Source organism: Myotis daubentonii, chromosome 3, assembly GCF_963259705.1.
Source record: "Myotis daubentonii chromosome 3, mMyoDau2.1, whole genome shotgun sequence".
In the NCBI taxonomy this organism is placed as follows: domain Eukaryota; kingdom Metazoa; phylum Chordata; class Mammalia; order Chiroptera; family Vespertilionidae; genus Myotis; species Myotis daubentonii.
This window is the reverse complement of record NC_081842.1, coordinates 121360777-121374927: the sequence shown is the minus strand read 5'-3', so window position 1 is coordinate 121374927 and position 14151 is coordinate 121360777. Positions and strand designations below refer to the sequence as shown.

The window sequence follows — 14151 nt, the reverse complement described above, 5'->3', positions numbered from 1 at the left end:
ACGCACTCCCTCCTGTTATATCCTCGCACTTCTCATTCTTATTCTGGGGTTTTTGTTGCCAGTCTCAGCCTTCCCTAGATCACATTTGAATTTTAGATCTCTTTCTGCCAGTGAGATTCTTCTCACTTAGTAAAACTAACCTGCAGGAAACAACACCTGCTGTCTTTGTCTTGCTATTATTTTTAACCATATTCCATGTTCGGGGCTCTCAGTTATTCTTCCAAGGGTATTTCTATTCTAGCAGGTGATATTCTCAGAGCTCTGACTTCCAAATGAGAGTGTTCTCATTGTGTAGCCAACAAATACTAATCATTCACAAGTCATTGTAAGTGTTATACGGAAAAGTAATTTCATGTTGAGTAAGTTTGAGAAACACGAGATTGTGTGCATGGAAATAGGTATGCTATGGGAAGCTTTCCCAGACCCAGGGCTGTCCACTGTGGATCACCAATCTGAATCTTCATGTTCCCCAATGTGTGGTTGTGAGAGCTGCATTGAACATTGCCAGGGTGCCATTCACCATATAGTCACTGAAGACAATGAATAATACGGCATTTTCCCTGGCAGATGGCAATGAAGTGTTTTTGAGGAAGCAGTACCATTTGCCAAATTGTAGAAAGTCTTTGAATTTGGTAGAGATGGAACTGCAAGCAGGGTTTTCAAAACTTTATTCAAGGAACATCTTATGGGCAGGTGTTTTAGGCACCGAAACAAGGAAAAGTAGCTTTAATAATTTCAAAGCATATGTAAGCATTTCCTTTATTATATGATCATTATTACCATCTCCTTCTTTAGTGATTGGTTATATATTGTATAAAAAATAAAGTAGGTAGAATGGCAGATATCATTGTGAGCAGCCACAGGCATGAGAAGATATATTTCTCAATTCTCCCCTGTCCATTATCTGCTATCAAATTTACTATTAGCTACAATGTAAATGTAGATGACCAAGCAGCTTTAAATCTAGGCAATATGGGAGGCCAGCGCTTCTCACTCTTAGCAGTTCACATTGCACATGATCTGCATTATAAATTCTGTGGAGCGCTGCCAAGCGTCCCATTTCTTTTTATTTAATGTAGTTCAGTGTATTTGATACTGTGCTTTCCAAACTTGTTTTATTACAGAATACCACAATGCTTTAACACTTCATTGTAATATATGGCATTAGAGCTCATTTTGGGAACTAGCACAATTTATTTTGCCTCCTTTAGAATTTTCTTCTTTTATGCCCCTTATCTGCAAGTGCCACTATTTTTCCTACACTGTGGGATTTCAGGACACTTCTTATACATAAGAAAAATATTTTATTTTTACTTAAGTAAAAAGTATTTTAAAGGAGAATGAACTAATCTCTTTGACAGAGTGCTTTAAGAACAGTTCTGCCTGATAAAATAGTTGTATTACTTTTTATATCCACATCTTTTCAAGTTATATTGTTTTATGGTGAACAGCTTGGGAAACACAGGAATAAATTGCTAAAATAAATTTTGTTTACAAATTTAATATACACTTATCATTATTGAAAGAAATAATTTGTCTTTGGAAATAATACTGTCTAGGGCACAGAGGAGGAAAATCTCTTGAATAAAGTTAAGGTTTCTGAAACAGATGGATCATCAATATTTTATAATGTCTTTTTCATATTTAAGACTCCAAACGCTTTATAAGTGTCAGCACAGTCTGCGTGAAATCTCTGTTAGGTAAGTGATAGGCACAGTTTAATAAGCCATTTCACAATTTGAAAACTGAGCAACCTGAAAGCTCATTTTCTGACTCTAATTTGTTGAGAAAAATCCTTGCCAAGATGAATATTGATCAGAATGTAAGGAGGTACAGATCTATAATGGAGAACTGAGAAAAGACTCAAAAGAAGGTGATTGTGTTTGCTCAGGATAGGCGATGCTTCTATGGGAGGGCCCTGAGTCAGAGACACCTGGGGTCTTATTGAAATGTGATTTGTAGATCTAATCACAAGAGCTGGATTAGGTAGGTCTGTAGTGTAGCCTAATCATCGCTGATGAAAGAAGCTATCCATGTGATACCTGTTACCGTGAAGTTTGAAATTCACTGCAATAAAGTGGTTAATGACCATGGTGCCTCTATTAAGTATTGGGTTTAGAAGATGAGGACATAACATGGGCATTGGAGCAGAGAAACAACAAGGGACTTATCTGCATCATCTAAGGTAAAGGCCAAAGCAAGTTTCTGGAGCGCCATTATTTTCCCTCCATTTGTAAAGGAGAATGAAGTGAGGACTAAGGATGGGAGTGTGGAGATGATCCTAAGATTGGAGATCAGATGGCTTTGCACACTGACATAAGAGGAGGATGTGAGCAAAAATATACACTATGCCATCTGAATTATGATCCTGTAGAAAGGTTAGCAACAGGGACACTTCCCTGAAGGTAAAATACCCAATGAGGGCTGGTAATCACTCAACCTCGGACTGTGTTAAGCATCACAGAGGTTGCATGGATAAATAAGATGAGAGTCTTTCTGAAGCCCCCAGAGTTGGAAGATATAAGAAGTTTTCCAAATACTCCCATCATCTTAAGTGTCAGTGCCTCACCTATCCAGACTGAGAAGATTGATATAAATGGAGCCATTTCAAAATGGAGTCAAAGCTGCCATCCCAGAGGAATGGCCTTGTGTGTCTTACTCCTTGAACCATTAGAATATTTGAACTGGGAAAAATCACCTTTGGACTGGACCAAATCAACATTGTCTACAGACCATTGTTTGTAAAGCTAACAGGAGAGCTGGCCTCCTGACCACACAACTGATGATTTTGGACATTCTCTGATATCTAAAACCAGTAATGTGTAGCTAAGAAGTAATTTAGCTTAACACCAATGGAAATTCTTTTCTTCTATTTATATAATCACTTTCCTCCCTTTTCTCATGAAGACCTCTAGCTTTATTTCATATTTGGAAGGTAATTTAGTTTTTTTACTGAATCTATGGCTCCCAATTGCTTTTTTTTTTTAACTCAAGCAAACACGTGCTACTTCTCACTTAGTTTTTTGTTGTTGTTGTTGTTGTTGTTGTTGTTGTTGTTTTGTTTGTGTATTTGTTTTTTAGGTTAGCAAAGCCTCATAAAGGAGGTGAGTTTGTGTATTTCAAAGTAAAAACCCAAGGATTTCTTTTTCTTTCTTTTTTTTTTAAAGATAGATCTTGAAAGGTGGTGCCTCAGACAAGGAGGAAGGGTTTAACTCTGAGAATTTGATTCAGATTTCTTGGCACCTCTGAGGGGACCCAGTGCATGGTTGGAAATGTCTCCCAGAGTCACCCTGTGGTGGGAACTCCTCTAATGATGCAGCATGGAAAGGAACAGTGTCGAAATGCTGTTCCCTCCCAGGGGCCTCCTGGGTCATTCAAGGATACAGCTGGTAGACAATAATAATCCTATTTTACCCTCTTAAATGCTAACACCCTTGTGAAGGGTAAAGTACTCAATCCATAATAATTAAGCTTTAATGAATCAGGGGGTAGAATTTTCTTGTAGAAAATACTGTTCAGCTGGGCAACTGTGCAACATTGGGCTGACACTGTGGCTTCGCTGGCTTCTGAAGATTATTCAGTAAATTACACACATCAGTTGTAGACAACTAACACCACCAAGTTGTCCTGTAGACATATAGACTCAATGAATGTCACCCTTGTCTTTTACTAATTTGTGATGGTCATCATCTCATTATTACAAAATGCCTGAGTTTGTTAACCATGACTTCTTGTCTCTGACGTTTTGGGTTACCTGTAGCTAGTGCAAAAGTCAGAATACATGTTAATCTCTTATTCAAGCTGGCATATACATAACTATCATATTCTTTTCTATGTTTTTATTCCCATATTGTTAAAAAACACTTTCCATCAAGTACAGTCTTAATAAACAGCCCCAGAGTTCTGTTGAGAGTGATAGAATTTAGATTTGTTTCTACCTACATTAAAGAAATAGACTATTGTGACAATGTGATGTCTTCAAGGTAAAACAGCATAGTGTTCAGGTTTATTATAAACAACTAGAGGACCAGCGCACGATTAAATCATGTGTGTATAGGATCCCCTAGGCCTAGCCTGCCATCAGGGCCATGTCCACCACCCTTTGATGCCTCGCATGCTCCATGGACTGGACACTGCTGGCGCCCTACAAGGCTCTGCCAAGCTGCTGGTGCCCTGGGGGGTAGGTGGGGAGGGCGAGACCACAGACCCCTCCACCGCAGGCCTCATGAGCTCTTTTGTGCCTGGCTGGTTCCCATTCCTCTCTCCTCAGTGTTGAGTGTCTGAGCCATTGGCTGCTCTGAACCCTTTGACTCTTTCCCTTAGTAACAGCTTTTACCTTCTGCCTCAATTCCTCTCTCAGCTTGCGTCCCCCCCCCCCCCACCACACACACACACACATGCCACCTCCCCTGGTGGGAGCACCTCAGCTTGCTTCCTGGGGACCTACTTGGCGCTCACCGCCCCTGCCTGCCTGGCGCCCATCCCCCGCGCCCTCTTCACTGCTTTGCTGCATGGCCCTGCCTGCCCACCCCTGCCTTGCTGCAATCAGAACCTGTGGGCCACAGGCAGGAGAGTCACTCCATGCACCTCCTGGTGACCAGGCTTTGGTCTTTGCAGTGTTACAGTCACTGGCTTTTTATAGAGAGAGAGATTATAAAAATTCCTTATCCACAGTGAAATGTGGACACAATAGCTCAATAACATTAGCCTCTGCTGTTAGCCATGACAAGAAGTGGTGTAGGAAATTACTGTTGACCTCTCACAAGGGAAGTAAAAATAAAGGCAACACTCTAATTCACTACAGCCAAATAAACTTGTTACATTTTGTGTGCTTCTAAAGTTAATGAGATAGCTAACATTTCCTGCTATGCCAAGACAGACTTATAATAGGGAAATCTATAAAGGCTAAATCTAGAGTCTAACAGGATGTATTTCCACAGCAATTCAAACTTTCTTTTAATTAAAGTCATAGAGATTTGGGTTCCCAGTGTTCCAAAGAGCTCACATAAACAGAAAAGAATAATAGAAGAGGCAGAGTGATGGAGAGAACTGCAGTATCACAAGTATTAGTTAAAGTGTTCCATATTAGGTAATAAGATATGCTTCATCCTATTAAAAGACTAAAGCCAGGAGATAACCTATATAGAAATAGTATATAAAAGAATGATTAGAAAATGAAATATAACCAATAAAACATTGATAAAACTTAATCATCTGTCATCTGCATGGATAGCACCAACCCATGTAAACATTCAAACATAGATCAAAAGCTTGGCGGATGGCATTTTTATTCCAAGGGATGATGTAAGCTGGTTAGAAGAGGCCCATCTATTATGTTTGAAGTAAGATCAAAAATAATTTTTATATATGCACTTTCAAAATTCACTCTGGTACTGCTGAGGTATTAAGGAAATCTCTGAAGAAAGCAGCCAACATTTCTGTCTTTAGTTCAGGTGACCTAGTTTGGATCTAAGTACATGTATAACAGATGAAAAAGACAAAATGTGAAGGCAGTATTATAGTTGAGATTATTGTACACCCAAAACTCCAAAAAATCAAATTTGTGGTTCCCATGGCAACTGTAACTCTGCCACACTTCACATTATAGTAATTACTGCAGTGAGAGCTCTATACTTACAGCTGTGAGATATTTGGGGCTGTAATTTTTTATCTACTGCTTGTGATACTTTCAGAAAAATTCTTATCTAGGGCTCTAGTTTTAAAGTTTGTATCTACTGAATGATGAATAATGTTGGCAAGTGTGAGAGAAATAGTTGAAAGATTCTTGTGGAAGAGAAGCCTGGACAATTTGGTTTTATTTTTCAAATATATATATATATATATATATATATATATATATATATATATATATGTATATATATAGTGTTTACTCTTTTTCACATAAAGGCACTTTGAGAGCACAGATTGGTAGTGTAAGAGGTTTTCTACCCAGTTACACAGAGTCTATATAGAAATATGCTCATATAATACAGACACACATGCACGTGCCTACACTTAGATCCTGAAATGTAGTAAGCAATTTATATAACTTAAAATATTTATAAACAAAGATAACAACATTTTATAATACTATAGAGTTCAATGAGAGATATACTAATTTTTATATCTTTTTAAAGAAGCTGGATATCATCTTTAGGAAGGTGGTGCTTGATTATGAAGTTAGGTCCCACACTTTGCCACCAACTAGATTATGACTTTGACCAGTGTATGGACACTGTAAGCTTCTTATCCACCCACCATAATTCCTCTCTAACAGAATACCAAATGGGTTTGGATATACATCTTTCTCCAAGGGATCTCAAAGGAGAGTGATCCATTCCCAGACAACATATTTTATCCTCTTTCCCTTAAGTGTTCTGATCTTGTAAGGTGACTCAGTTGTGGTCAATGAGAAATAAGGTCAATTTATAGGGGTAGTTCCTGGGAAAGGTCCTTTGACCCTAAATCATGGGACAGGAGGAGATAGTCTTCATCTGTGTACTGGGCATTGTCAAAGTTAGCTGTGTTGCCTAAACCAGCCTAGAAAAGCAGGTGGAAAGTCTTACCAACACCAAGAAAGTCAGAGGAGAGAGAGGAACAAAGCAGGATTCTTAAACACATCTGAGCCATATAAACATCTGGAAAACCTATTTTTCTTCTTGGTTTATCCATTATGGACGATATTAAATTCCTTATTTTTAAGTCAACTTAAGTAAGGTATTTTTTTATTGGCTGCCAAATTCACCCTTTCTGATATTATAAGTCATTAAACTCTCTGACTTTCAATTTCCTAATTTATTATACATAAATAATAACAGCCTTCCAGGTAAATCAGAAAAATATTATGAACTAAAAAGTAAGTATATTGATATTTATGTATATATTTTATATGCTTAGTATTGTGCTGGGGCCAGCTTGTGCCAGCTCACAAGAGCCAATTTTCATTTTCTGAAACTTAGGAAGCTAGTTGAAATCACATCATTAAATTAAATAAGTCATGATAAGATATTTATACAGTAGTGGCCCCTTATCCATGAGGTACATTTCAAGACCCCCAGTAGATTCCTGAAACTGCTTAGTACCAAATACTATATACTATATTTTTCCTATAGGTAGATACCTGTGATAAAGTATAATTTATAAATTAAGCACAGTAAGAGAATTAAAATAATAGCTGATAATAAAATAGAGGGAGTTCGTGATTTCTTTTTGGCATATCTGAATTTCCAACATCACTATTCTTTTTTTAAAATATATTTTTTTTTGATTTCAGATAGGAAGGGAGAGGGAGAGATAGAAACATCCATGATGAGAGAGAATCATGGATTGGCTGCCTCTTGCACGCCCCCTACTAGGGATTGAGCCCACAACCCAAGCATGTGCTCTTGACCAGAATCAAACCTGGGACCCTTTGGTCTGCAGGCCAATGTTCTATCTGCTGAGCAAAACTGGTTAGAGCAGCATCACTATTCTTTTGTTTTTAAATATATTTTATTGATCTTTTACAGAGAGGAAGGGAGAGGGATAGAGAGTTAGAAACATCGATGAGAGAGAAACATCGATCAGCTGCCTCCTGCACACTCCCTACCAGTGATGTGCCTGCAACCAAGGTACATGCCCTTGGCCGGAATTGAACCTGGGACCCTTAAGACCACAGGCCAACGCTCTATCCACTGAGCCAAACTGGTTAGGGCAAGCAGCATCACTATTCTTATGCTTTGGGGCCATTAAGTAAAATAAGGGTCACTTGAACACAAGCACTGTGACACCAAGACAGTCCAACTGATAACTGCAATGGTTAATGGGCAGTAGCCTGTACAGTGTAACATGCTAGACAAAGGGGTGATTCATGTCTCAGGTGAGACATAGGAAAGACATGATATTTCATCATGCTGCTCCAAATAGATTGAATGTAAAACGTATGAATTATTTATTTCTGCATTATTTTATTAAATCTACTAGAGGCCCGGTGCACAAAAATTTGTGCACTCAGTGGGGGGTCCCTCAGCCCAGCCTGTGCCCTCTCGCAGTCTAGGACCCCTCGGGGGATGTCCACTTGCCAGAGGGGAGCAGGCCTAAGCTGCAGTCGGACATCCTTAGCACTGCTGAGGAGGCGGGAGAGGCTCCCACCATCACCGCTGTGCTGGCAGCCATCAACCTGGCTTGTGGCTGGCAGAGCTCCCCCTGTGGGAGCGCACTGACCACCAGGGGGCAGCTCCTGCATTGAGCGTCTGCCCCCTGGTGTTCAGTGTGTGTCATAATGGCCAGTCATTCCCAGTTGTTCTGCTGTTAGGGTCAATTTGCATATTACCCTTTTATTATATAGGATAGAGGCCTGGTGCATGGGTGGGGGGCAGCTGGTTTGCCCTGAAGAGTGTCCCGGATCAGGGTGGGGAGTCCCGCTGGGGTGCCTGGCCAGCCTGGGTGATGGGCTGAGGGCCGTTTTCTGGCTGGTCACACCCCCTTTAGGGTGGGGGTACCCACTGGGGTGCCAGGCCAGCCTAGGTGAGGGGCTGATGGCTGTTTGAAGGCTGGCCAAGTCCTTCAGCAGGGACCCTCACCCCACGGGGGTGTGTCCAGCCTGGGTGAGGGGTGAGGTGCTGAGGGCTGTTTTCAGGCTGCCCACACCCCCTTCAGGGTGGAGGTCCCCTCTGGGGTGCCTGGCCAGCCTGGGTGAGGGGATGATGGCTGTTTGCAGGCTGGTCACACTCCCTTCAGGGTGGGGTCCCCATGGGGTGTCTGGCCAACCTGGGAGAGGGGTTGATGGCTGTTTTCAGGCTAGTCTAGCTCCCCAGTGGGGACCCTCACCCATGGGGGTATGGCCAGCCTGGGTGAAGGGCTGAGGGCTGTTTTCAGCCTGGCCACAGCCCCTTCGGCGGGGGGGGGGAGTGGGGGGGGTCCCTGCTGGGGTGCCTGGCCAGCCTGGGTGAAGGGCTGATGGCCTTTTTTTTCAGCGCCTCCTTGAGCAGAGGCCAGGGCAGGCTAGAAGCAGGTGTCTGGGATTTATTTATCTTCTATAATTGAAACTTTTTAGCCTTGAGTGTAGCCCAGGGACAGCCAGGGCAAGCGGGAAGCTTGGCTTCCTCCATCACCAGGGGCAACCCAATACTCCTGCTGGCTCCAGCTCTGTGGCCGCCGCCATCTTAGCTGGGTTAATTTGTATACTCACTCCTGATTGGCTGTTGGGCGTGGCTGTTGGGCGTGGCTTGAGCATAGCAGAGGGATGGTTAATTTGCATATTTCTCTTTTATCATATAGGATTTGGACTATGGTTAGACATGGGTAACAAATCAGGGGAAACAACCCCTTGGATAAGTGGGGAGTACTCTACTATGTATAAGGACTACATATCAAGGCTCTCCTGTACTTCAAAGAGCTGGCTATTAAGAATTTACCAGCATGCTATTATTCATATCTATCCAGGAAACAAAAGCAGAGGATCCCAGGATGTCTTGAATATCCCAAGAAAGAGATAATTTCTAGTTTTAATCCATACTTGGTTAATGGAGTAGTCAATTTTCTTTAGACATCTTCAATCTGTTCAGAAATTTTCTTCCTTTATATATTTTCCAGACCCTGACTCTAGATACCATGCTTTTGAGGAACACAGCCACTTGTGCCCAAGCCCAAAAGAAAACATTAATAATAAGTATAGGGAGTTCCCATCTTCATCTACATTCACCCACCAAATATATATTGAGATCCTCCTGCATCAGGCACTGTAGCAATGGGCTAAACATCTGGTGTAAGATTTAAAGCATATGATGCTTGTCCTCAGAAAATTCACATTCCTGTTGTAAAACACAGGTAATGCATAAGTTGCCTTTGAAGAATAAAGATTTCAGACACCTAGTTAGAAATTGTCCAGGAAAAAGATGGGTTATGTAGGTTAGGAAGAAGGCAAAGGAAGAGAGGTAAAGCAAACCATCAACCATTTGAGAACTACTAAGTTACTCAGTTCTCCAGTGACCTGGGCATATAAAACAGGTAATTGAGAGTAGAGAAAAGCAACATCAGGAAGAAGTGGCCAACAGAACCAAATTTTACTTAGACATAAAGTGTAATAAGGAGTGAAAATTATCCACTGGATTTATTGTTTGGGGTATCGCTGTTGATCTCAGAGCAATTTGAGCAAAATAATGAGCATGGGTGTCTCATTATAATAATAGAATAAATGGGAAGTTGCAATATATATATTACATACTATACTTGTATGTGTTTGTATGTGTGTGTGAGAGGAGAGAGAGAGAGAGAGAGAGAGAGAGAGAGAGAGAGAGAGAGAGATGAGATGAGATGAGATGAGATGAGATGAGATGAGATGAGATGAGATGAGATGAGATGAGATGAGATGAGATGAAGGGAAGGAGCCAAGAGATAAAGTTATAGAAGTAAGAGGAAATAATCAGCAGGATCAGAGGGAGTGATTTGGAGGGGGATGAAGGAATGTGAAAGGATCAATCTGAAACAAATGGAAGAATATCCTTTTATTCAGGATGTAAAAGAAAATTAGTAAATGTTGGTGTAGACATAAATATATTTGTAAATTCAGTTGAGAGGAGGGAAACAAGAGATAAAATCACTCAGGACAACATACAAATCTAGAATAGTAGAAAACCAACATAAAACTGAATTGAATGCATAAGTGAACTATTTCCAACACAGATAGAGGGGGAGGCAGTAAAAGGAAAGGCAAAATGGCTGGGAAATAGTAAAACATTTAATAGAAACTGGTGCCATAGACTCCAAGAAAGAAAAAAAAGAATGTTAAAAAGGATGGCATGGTCCACAGGTTAAAATGCTGCAGAAAAAAAAAAAAAAGCAGAAGCTTTCATCAGAAAAACAACAACAACAAAAACCTTTAGAAGCTACTAGACAAGTGTGGAGAGCTAGATATTAATGGGTGAGAAGAGACGGGGACAATATTCTAGGGCAACTTAACATGTGTAAAAACAGACTTGTAGCCGCAGTTGGTAGACTTGTGGCCTATATCATGCTCCAGACTCTTCTTTCTCCCCCTGAGCCCTAACGTACGAGTAATAGCTAAGAGTCTTACCCTAACAGACAGCACATTTACATTTCAACAAAGATGTCCAAAGAATTAGGGAGACAGAAATTTTGGGCAGGTCAGAGGAATATGATATATTTTAGTTCTAAAATTCTACCAGGTGAGTGCCTATATACGTAAGTGAAGAAAACGTTGGGCATATGGAACAGGCTCTGCCTGTTAAGAATGCTTCATACTCAGGTATATTTTTGTAGTTGCTAGAATAATTTTTTATTTTTGTATGGTGTTTTCTGATGGTCTCATGCTAGTTGTTTATTATTTAAAATGGTGTCTTCTATTTATTTAATCATTTCATAACTAGTAATTTATGTTCTTTACCTGACATTTTTAGTAACTGAAATCATAGTAGAGTGAGGAGGAAAGGAGGACACTTATAATGGGTCTGTGTTGTTTTAGTCAACACTCCCTCAAAGTTGATTCTCTCCCTCCCCTCCCCTCCCCTCCTTCTCCTCCCTAACCTTCCCCTCCCCTCCTCTCTCCTCTCTTCCCTTCTTTCCCTTCTCCATAACATTTCTATGGATGCATATTAAGAGAAGGAGATGTCTAACTAATCTTGTTGTACAAGCAATTTATTATTGAGGCTTCCATGGCTTTTTCAGACCTGCTGTGGTGGAGATCACCACATCACTCTTTCAAATGTTACTTAATTCATTTTATTCAATCAATGAATCCTATCTAATAAAAGAGAAACATGGTAATTAGCGTACGTCTGCTACACTTCCCATTGGCGAATCAGCAAGATATGCAAATTAACTGCCAGCCAAGATGGCGGCCGGCAGCCAGGCAGCTTAAAACTAACATGAGGCTTGCTTGCTTCAGTGACAGAGGACTCCAATGTTCCCTGCCTGCTGCTGCTGGGCTCTGAGCTGCTAAGAAACATTGTAACAAATATAGAAGCTAAACAAAACCCCAGAAACCTCTTTTCAGTCAGCGGGGATCTCAGAGCTGGAGTCGCAACAAAGTTTCAAATACAGAAAGTAAACAAAGCCAGAAACCTGCTTTCAGCAGGGAGGTCTCACAGCTAAAGCCAGCTCTCAGCTCCAGTGACAGCCATAAATCCAAGAATAAAAAAAAAAAAAAAGGAAAAAAGGAACGGTTGGGAGCTTCAGTCACCCGCCAGCCTGAAAACGGCCCTCAGCCCCTCACTCAGACTGGCCAGGCACCCCAGTGGGGACCCCCACCCTGAAGGGGGTGTGACCAGATGCAAACAGCCATCATAGCCTCATCCAGGCTTGTCATTCACCCAAGCGGGACCCCCACCCTAATCCAGGACACCCTTCAGGGCAAACCAGCCGGCCCCTACCCATGCACTAGGCCTCTACCCTATATAGTAAAAGGGTAATAGGCCTCCCAGCACCGGGATCAGCAGAGCCGCGAGGCTCCTGGCCCCTGGAGCAGCGTGACAGGGGGCAGCACCCAAACCCCCTGATCGCCCTGTGGCTCTGTGTATAACAGGGGGGGGGCCACAACCTCTCTATCTGCCCTGTTCTGTTCATGACAGGGGAAGGCACCCCAACCCCCTGATCAGCCCTGCTCTGTGCCTGATAGGGGGGAGCTCCCCAAGCCCCTGATCTCCCAGCAGCTCTGTGCATGACAGCGGCCGGCGCCCCAACTCCCCAATCAGCCCTGCTCTGAGCCGGACCAGGGGCTGCACCTAGGGATTGGGCCTGCACTCTGCCACCCGGGAGCAGGCCTAAGCCAGCAGGTCGTTATCTCCCGAGGGGTCCCAGACTGAGAGAGGGCACAGGCTGGGCTGAGGAACCCCTCTTCCCCCGGAGTGCACAAATTTTTGTGCACCGGGCCTCTAGTATTTAATAAGTGCCTGCAGTGAGCCAGGTACTGTGCTGGAGCAGCTGGAAAATAATGAGTAGAAAAATAGAACCTGCCCTTTTCACATAAAAATTGCAGCCTGGTAGGGGAAATAAATTGCCCAATATACAGATGCAAAGATGTAAAAGGACATCTTAGAGAATGTTTTGCTGTGGACACACACTGTTCTAGGATGGCTGTGATGACAGGTCTGAGTCATTCTGAGGGGAAGAACAGGTTCCTTAGGACATGATGCATTTGGCAAGATGGGAAGAAAGAATTAGGCCTGGTGAGTACATGACAAAGTTCGGGTGACTGGTATGAAGAGAGGAAAAAACGAGTGATAGAAAGCTAGGCTCAGAGTTAGGCAGTTGTCAGACTGAGGGGGGAATGTTTCTCTATTTCCAGTCTCTTTTAATCAGGAGTCAAAAACATAGAGATCTGCACTCGAGAAAAGGTGTAAGAAAACAGAAGCCACATGTTCAACCTCACCAGAGCTTCCTCCAGTGAAAATATTTTAGGTGTCTTAATGATTTCTTAGCCATGACACCCCATCTACTTCTCTTTTAAAATATTAAAAACTGTTAAACTAAAGAAATTAGGTAAGTCAGTATTATTTTATATTTTCCCACATCCAAATTATGCAAAAGCATCAACTTAAACTTTGCAGAGAACTACTTAGAACATATTTTATTACTTAAATTAGGGGCCCTGTGCATGAATCCATGCACCTTAAAAGGAAATGTGGGCCATGAGGCTGCAGTGGGCACAGGGGCAGGTCTCAGCCCATCCTCCATGCCCCTGCCCAGCCCCTCCCACCACCATGGCCCTGTCCCCCCACCCCTGTCCCATCTGCTAGCAGCCCTGCTCCCACCATCGCCTTTCACATGCACTGATGTGATTGGGTTTGGTGCCAGCAGTGGGTGCAAGCAGGGCCTGTGCCTTCAGTGGTTGTAAGCAGTGGCTGCTGCCCCGATCACTCCTCAGGAGCAAGGGGAGGTGGAGAAGCCCCAAAGGGTGATGGGGACCAGCCGCCACCACTTGCACCCACTGATGGCATCCAGGGATTGGGACCGGCACTGGGCACCAGCTGCAGGTGCGAGCAGGGTTGGGGCCTGCACCAGTAGTGAGTGCGAGTGATGGTTCCAGTGCCAGCAGTGGCAGGGGGTGGTGGAGAAGCCCCAAGGGGTGATCGGTGTTGGCAGCCGCCGCTCACACCCACTGATGGCACTGAGCGATCAGGGCCGGCGTCAGACACCAGCAGTGGGTGCGAGCGA

General features: G+C 42.6%; 1 pseudogene; it reads right to left on the bottom strand.

Moving 5' to 3' along the window:
• LOC132231891 (transcription factor IIIA-like) overlaps window positions 1-14151 on the bottom strand; it is a 190030-nt pseudogene that overhangs the window by 43894 nt on the left and 131985 nt on the right.